General features: G+C 40.4%; 1 pseudogene; it reads left to right on the top strand.

Moving 5' to 3' along the window:
* Window positions 1–6,457: 6,457 nt before the first annotated feature.
* On the top strand, window positions 6,458–6,575 carry LOC124569481 (annotated as a pseudogene).
* Window positions 6,576–8,497: the final 1,922 nt, after the last annotated feature.

Genomic DNA, 8,497 nt, shown 5'->3' with positions numbered 1-8,497 from the left:
TCAAATCTTATTAAAACTAGATCGTATCATCACAAAACTTATATAATATTATTTAAGTAAGAGTAATTAACTTGAAAAATTCAAATTCTAGTATTCCAATGTTTGCTTTGTTCTCTGCATTTGTACTGCACGAGAACCAGTGTATTTCACAGGATGATGTGTGCCGTAACAATTAACAACACGTAAAAATTCGAAGCATCACCAGCAAAGAGCGAAGGCGCATACGCCACAGTGACACTTTAAGTTTGAGTTTCATTAGGAGAAGCAACCCGGTCCACGTTGCTATATACCTTGCGATCAGGCGTTAATTTCGCGGCAAACCAAGCGTATCACAGCAGTTTATCGGAAGGTGGAGCCTGCAATTGTTTAAGTATCCGGCGTGTACTTTATTTTAATTGCATCGCTTCTACTTGTGCTTTCCGCTTGCTGTGTCATGAAAATAGGGCACTTGCGCAAAGCAAGTATTCACTTGTCAATAGACGTTTACGTTGTAGATTTGAAAGAACGCACACATTTTGATGGAATTACTTTTAATGAACAGGTCGACGTTCCGAGTTCATCGATAACCAGGCCGTCGTACAAGGAGGGATAATTTTGCCCACCTCACAAGTCAATAATGTACAGAAGTGTTTCCACTTTTACGTAAGGTCGCACAACTGTACTAAAGCTGATGATAGGTTTCTTTGTTTCAGTAGGCCATGAGGAAACTCTTCAGTTTAGACTTAAAAGAGTTTGGGCTACTGCTAAGATTTTTGAGTTCTTGTGATAGCTTACTGAAAATGGATGCAGCAGAATACTGCACTCCTTTCTGCACAAGAGTCAAGAAAAAGCATTCCACATGCAGATTTGATTTCTGCCTAGTAGTAACTGAGTGAAAGCTGCTAGCTCTTGGTAATAAGCTAATACTGCTAACAACAACAAATATCTGAAACTTTCTCACCTCAAAACGATAACATAATCTTACTATTTTTTATTTATTTATTGTTCCGTGGTCATGGAACGAGTCAATACATGAAATTATAACACGATTGTATAAACAGATAAAATGAAATATAAGAAACATATTCAGGCGACAAGTCGTAAGTTTAAATAAAGAAAATCAACAATGTAACACTGGAATTTGCTTAATTTTTTAGCTCTTCCAGGAGCTCCTCGACAGAATAGAAGGAGTGAGCCATGAGGAAACTCTTCAGTTTAGACTTAAAAGAGTTTGGGCTACTGCTAAGATTTTTGAGTTTTTGTGATAGCTTACTGAAAATGGATGCAGCAGAATACTGCACTCCTTTCTGCACAAGAGTCAAGAAAAAGCATTCCACATGCAGATTTGATTTCTGCCTAGTAGTAACTGAGTGAAAGCTGCTAGCTCTTGGTAATAAGCTAATACTGCTAACAACAACAAATATCTGAAACTTTCTCACCTCAAAACGATAACATAATCTTACTATTTTTTATTTATTTATTGTTCCGTGGTCATGGAACGAGTCAATACATGAAATTATAACACGATTGTATAAACAGATAAAATGAAATATAAGAAACATATTCAGGCGACAAGTCGTAAGTTTAAATAAAGAAAATCAACAATGTAACACTGGAATTTGCTTAATTTTTTAGCTCTTCCAGGAGCTCCTCGACAGAATAGAAGGAGTGAGCCATGAGGAAACTCTTCAGTTTAGACTTAAAAGAGTTTGGGCTACTGCTAAGATTTTTGAGTTTTTGTGATAGCTTACTGAAAATGGATGCAGCAGAATACTGCACTCCTTTCTGCACAAGAGTCAAGAAAGTGCATTCCACATGCAGATTTGATTTCTGCCTAGTAGTAACTGAGTGAAAGCTGCTAGCTCTTGGTAATAAGCTAATACTGCTAACAACAACAAATATCTGAAACTTTCTCACCTCAAAACGATAACATAATCTTACTATTTTTTATTTATTTATTGCTCCGTGGTCATGGAACGAGTCAATACATGAAATTATAACACGATTGTATAAACAGATAAAATGAAATATAAGAAACATATTCAGGCGACAAGTCGTAAGTTTAAATAAAGAAAATCAACAATGTAACACTGGAATTTGCTTAATTTTTTAGCTCTTCCAGGAGCTCCTCGACAGAATAGAAGGAGTGAGCCATGAGGAAACTCTTCAGTTTAGACTTAAAAGAGTTTGGGCTACTGCTAAGATTTTTGAGTTCTTGTGATAGCTTACTGAAAATGGATGCAGCAGAATACTGCACTCCTTTCTGCACAAGAGTCAAGAAAGTGCATTCCACATGCAGATTTGATTTCTGCCTAGTAGTAACTGAGTGAAAGCTGCTAGCTCTTGGTAATAAGCTAATACTGCTAACAACAAACGACATTAAAGAAAATATATACTGTGAGGGCAATGTCAGAATTCCCAGACTATTGAATAGGGGTCGACAAGAGGTCCTCGAACTTACACCACGTATAGCTCGAACAGCCCGTTTTTTGGCAAAAAATACCCTTTTTGGATCAGAAGAATTACCCCAAAAGATAATACCATACGACATAAGCGTATGAAAATATGAGAAGTAAACTACTTTTCGTGTTGAACTGTCACTTATTTCAGATACTGTTCTAATGGTAAATAAAGCAGCATTTAGTTTCTGAACAAGATCCTAAACATGGGCCTTCCACGACAGCTCACTATCTATCCGAACGTCTAGGAACTTGAACTGTTCCGTCTCGCTTATAATATGCCCATTCTGTCTGATCAAAATATCGGTTCTTGTTGAATTGTGAGTTAGAAACTGTAAAAACTGGGTCTTACTGTGATTTAGCATCAAATTATTTTCCACAAGCCACGAACTTATTTCATGAACTACATTACTTGATACTGTTTCAATGTTACACACAAGATCGTTCACTACCAAGCTGGTGTCATGAGCAAACAGAAATATTTTTGAATCACCTGTAATACTAGGAGGGAAATATCATTTATATAAGCCAGCCGGAGTGGCCGTGCGGTTCTAGGCGCTACAGTTTGGAGCCGAGCGACCGCTACGGTCGCAGGTTCGAATCCTGCCTCGGGCATAGATGTGTGTGATGTCCGTAGGTTAGTTAGGTTTAATTAGTTCTAAGTTCTAGGCGACTGTTGACCTCAGAAGTTAATTCCCTTAGTGCTCAGAGCCATTTGAACCATTTGAACCATTTAAATAAATAAGAAACAGCAGTGGTCCCAGCACCGACCCTTGGGGAACGCCCCACTTAACAGTGCTCCATGGAGACTGAAAATCACTACCACTCTCGATATTGCGGAGAATTACCTTCTGTTTTCTGTTCTTAAAGTAAGAGGCAAAACAATTCTAACCTACTCCTCTTACTCCATAATGGTCCAACTTCTGCAGTAATATTTTGTGGTCAACACAGTCAAAACAGCTAGCGTTCGCAACCTTTTACTTAATCTGTCCAAAACCTCACAGAGAAAAGAGCTGTTAAACCATTTCTAAAACCAAACTGTACATTCGACAGCAAATTATGTGAATTTAAATGCTCCAGTAACCTTGTATATACAACCGTCTCGATAACTTTAGCAAACACCGATGGCATAGAAATAGGTCTAAAATTGTCAACATTATCCCTGTCTCCCTTTTTATAAAGTGGCTTCATTACCGAGTACTTTAATCGGTCAGGAAACTGACCACTCCCAAAGGAAAAGTTACAGATATGGCTAAGTACTGAGCTAACATACATAGAACAATACTTCAATATTCTGCTAGATACCCCGTCATATCCAAGAGAGTTCTTGGTCTTTAGTGATTTAATTATTAACTCAATCTCCCTCTTGTCAGTATCATAGAGGAGCATTTCAGGTAACAGCCTCGGATCACTTTTTTCTAAGAGCGCTATATGATTCCCGGTTGGGACTAAGTTACTATTTAGTTCACCTGCTATATTCAGAAAGTGGTTATTAAATACTGTACATACATGAGACTTATCAGTAACACGGACATTCCCACTACGCACTGATTCTATATCCTCGACCTGTCTCTGCAGACCAGCCACTTCCTTTACGACTGACCATATGGTTTTAATTTTATCCTGAGACTTAGCTATTCTATCTGCATACCACATACTTTTTGCCTTCCTAATAACATTTTAAGCACCTTACAATACTGTTTGTAATGGGCTGCTGCATTTAGATTTTGATTGTTTCTAAAGTTTTGATATAATTGCCACTTTGTTCTACAAGATATTCTTATCCCTCTAGTCAGCCACCCAGGCTGCCTGTTTGTGCTAGTACCCTGTTTTGAACGTTCTAACGGAAAGCAACTTTCAAAGAACACGAGAAAATTCTTGAGAAAAGCATTAAATTTATCGTCTACTGTATCAGCATTATAAATATCTTGCCACTCTTGTTCCTTGATAAGGTTTACAAAGATCTCTACAGCAACTGGATCAGCTTTCCTGAACAGTTGATAACTATATTTAACATGTGTCGCAGCACAAAAATCTTTTAGAGTTAAAATTTGTGCATCATGATCTGAAAGACCATTCACGTTTATGCTAACAGAATGCCCTTCTAGTAATGAGGAATGAACGAAAATGTTGTCTATGGTTGTTCTACTGTTCCCTTGCACTCTCGTTGGAAAGAATACGGTTTACATAAGATTATATGAATTAAGGAGGTCTACCAGCATCCGTTTCCTTGCACAATCACTTATACAATTAATATTGAAGTCACCACATATAACTAACTTTTTGTATTTCCTATAATGTGAACCAAGAACCTCCTCTAGCTTTAGCAAAAATGTTGTGTCATCGGAGTCTGGGGATCTATAAATAACAACAGTTACAAGTTTAGCTCCTCTAAATTTAACCACACCTACACAACATTCAAACACCTTTTCAGTGTAGTACTTTGAAACATCAGTTGACTCAAATGGGATGCCGTTTTTCACATACATGGCTACTCCTCCACACCGCAAAGAGCTCTTAGAAAAGCTGCCAGCCAACCTGTATCCTGGTAAAGGAAGCCTCTGAATTATCTACTTATTTAAGAAGTGTTCAGATATACCAATAATTTCAGAGTCAATATCTATAAGATGTGAGACATTTTGTTTGATCCGTACTTATAACTACAGTAAATCAGGTTCGAATTTTGGAATTATAGTGGAGGTCTGAAATTGAAAGAATGTTGCTTTTGGCGACAGGACGCTGCCGAATTCTGTGTTCCCCTTGACAGAATTGCACCAGACATTTGAGACTTTGAATTCGAAACTGTCGAACAGCAATGAGGCTGTTGCAGCCACTGCCGCAATGCTCCTGTAGTAACCATATGTCCCTTGTTTCTAGCCACTGTAAAACGATTGAACACCAGCGAATCGATCATTTTATATTTATCTCGAGTCGACCCTCCTTTCGTCACCTCGGTCTCCCAACGTTATAACTGTTATGTAATTGGCAGCTTGCCTATTCGTAGACTGCCCAGTACCGATTAACACGTTCTGGGAAAGGTTACCTACAGTTTTCGTTTGTCTGCAAGAAGTCAGTTGCAGATTTGGTTCTCGATTCCAACTAGTCATAAAGCAATTGTAGGAACGCAAGAGCTGTCATCAATTTTTGGACAAAGCGTATGTAAAAATGAAGTAGTTTCTGTACATTATTGACTCGTGGTATCCGTAAAGCTATCTCTCCTTGTACGATGGCCTGGTTGACGATGAAAGCGTAGTATCAACGTGTTCATTAAAAGTACTTTTCCCAAAGCGTACGCCGTTACGTCGAACCCACGAAGAATAATTTTACTGATAGGTGAAGAATTACATACGCCCATTGCAGAAGTGCCTATTTTCACCTCACGGGAAACTGAAATCACAGGTAGAAGAATACAATTCATAAAATACACGTCCAAATCGGTAATCAATTGTAGGCTCCAGCTTTCGAGATAATACTATGATATGTTTGGCACTGATATGCTTCGTTTGCCGCGAAATTATCGCCAGATCGCGTGTTAATCAGCAATGTTATCGGGGTTCATTTTCTTAACGACATTCAAGCTAAAAATATATGACTGTGTCGTATGCGCCTTCGTACGTTGCTGGTGGTGCTTCGAATTTTTATGCTGTGAGCATTTTATGGTAGCTAGCACAGTGGGAAATACACTGGTTCTCTTGAAGTATAAAAGTAAAAATCGAAGCAAAGGCTGACATACTAGAATATATGTTCTTCATATTCAATTACTGCTAATTGAACAAGATTATGATTTGTGATAGTAAAATCAATTTTAATAAGATTTCAAATGCTTATTTCTTTTGCAAATAATTCCGTTGTACTCAATGCCACAAAAAATGTTGATGTCATTGATGTCACGTACTTCCTCGACAACAAACGAGAACAACAACAATGTAAGATTAAATTTAACCATGGAGACCGAAAATTCGAAACCTCTGCTCTCATCTATTACGCTACAGTTTCAGTTAGGTATCTGAACATATGTAGACAACGGCCTTGCCGCAGTGGATACACCGGTTCCCGTGAGATCACTGAAGTTAAGCGCTGTCGGGCGTGGTGCGCACTTGGATGGGTGACCATCCGGGCCGCCATGCGCTGTTGCCATTTTTCGGGGTGCACTCAGCCTCGTGATTCCAACTGAGGAGCTACTCGACCGAAGAGTAGCGTCTTCGGTCAAGATTACCATCACAACGACAGGGAGAGCGGTGTGCTGACCCCACGCCCCTCCTAACCACATCCTCCACTGAGGACGATGGTCCCGATAGGCCACTCTTGGCCTGAAGACGGAGTGCTAATCTGAACATATGTGGAGGAATGGAAGCTTGTTCTTCCTCAAGAGCCGAAACCAGTGAAGATGGTGACGTTGGATGTTCTAAATCATCACAAAGGTCTTCCACGCATTGCAGGTCGGGACTCTGTGGAGGCAAGTCCACTTTCGGAATGTTACTGTACACATAAAATTGCCTCACAGATGATGCTTTATGACTGGCTGCATTGACATACAGATACATTGTCTCCGAACTGTCACTCTACTGTACTCAGTACACGATGCTGTAAAGCCGGCCGCTGTGGCCGCGTGGTTCTAGGCGCTTCAGTCCGGAACCGCGCTGCTGCTATGGTAACAGATTCGAATCCGGCCTTGGACATGGCTGTGTGTGATGTCCTTAGGTTAGTTAGGTTTAAGTAGTTCTAAATCTAGAGAACTGATGACCTCAGATGTTAAGTCCCATAGTGCTTAGAGTCATTTGAACCATTTTTGAACGATGCTGTAAAATGTGTTGATTTCCTTCAGCACTTGTCACTTTCTTAAGCGAAATAGGTAACCACACCCTATTGATCCGAATTTAGCTACTGACTTAACCACTAATGTCTCCAGACATTCGACTATCCCCCAAGCTTTTGCAAAACCCAAACCCTTCCACCGGATTGCCACCGGGCATAGCGTACTGTATCACTCCAACTCATTTGTTTCGAACCATCCATTGTCTGCTGGCGCCGCTCCTTACACCGCTTAGCACTGACTACAGAAATGTGTGGAGTATGAGAAGCAGTTCTTCCACTGTACCCCACTGTTTTTAGCTTCTTAGGCAGTCATGCTGCTAGGTGGACTGCTGCTATCACTTTAGATCTCACGAGTGATTCCTTTCGTTGATTTCGTGTGATTTTATACAACCATCCTGCGCACTGCACTTCGGCTCCTGTCCGTCTGTAGTACGTAAGGTGTGCATGACCTTGGTTTAGCTATAGTTGTACCTTCGCGCTTCCACTTCAGAATCACATTACCAACAGTCGACTTCTAGAAGGGAAGAATGGTCCATGATGGATTTGTTACTCATGATGGATTTATCACATCCATTGACTAGTCCACGTTCGAAGTCTTCGATCTCACTTGATAGACCCATTCTGATGCTACTGCTTCTCTGCTGACAATACAATACTTCTTGCTCGCTTCCGTTCTGGCGGGTTCGCCTCCCATAATATCTACTGGTGAATTCCTCATTGCATGGGGGTTCCCCAAAACTTTTGATCAGATACTGCATAAGCTGCCCAGCCACGCTACAAGAGCAGGAAACGACACTGACGGTCGAGCAAATGACGTCCCACGCTCTGCCGCTGACGACCCTCACGTCCATCATGAGATGGAGCCACAGTGGAACGCAGCCGAAGCCTATTACGGCCGCTGACTTCACTACTAACAGGAGAGAAACTGCCACTTCGCTCATGTTTCTCACCGATATTGCTTTCCATATATGCTTGATGCTCAAGTGGCTAGGACGAACGACGCTAAATTGCTTATGTTAGTAAGTGCATCTTGGCCGAAGCAAGTATTTCTTACGTTTTTCTTCCAGGAACGTTCGTACAAATCAGCGTGGCAGTAATTCGATGAGAGAGTACACAAACGAAGGCGGAAGATCTCTCCTTCATAGAACGGCGTTGGTGTGAAACGCTTTTCAGTAACCTGTGTACCGATATTTGACAGTTTACATTCCACTGTGATGGCCCGCTCTAAGGTACGATACTCAACG

Source organism: Schistocerca americana, unplaced genomic scaffold (genome assembly GCF_021461395.2).
Source record: "Schistocerca americana isolate TAMUIC-IGC-003095 unplaced genomic scaffold, iqSchAmer2.1 HiC_scaffold_15, whole genome shotgun sequence".
Classification (NCBI taxonomy): domain Eukaryota; kingdom Metazoa; phylum Arthropoda; class Insecta; order Orthoptera; family Acrididae; genus Schistocerca; species Schistocerca americana.
Note: the sequence above shows the minus strand (reverse complement) of the source record. Positions and strands in the feature narration are given on the sequence as shown.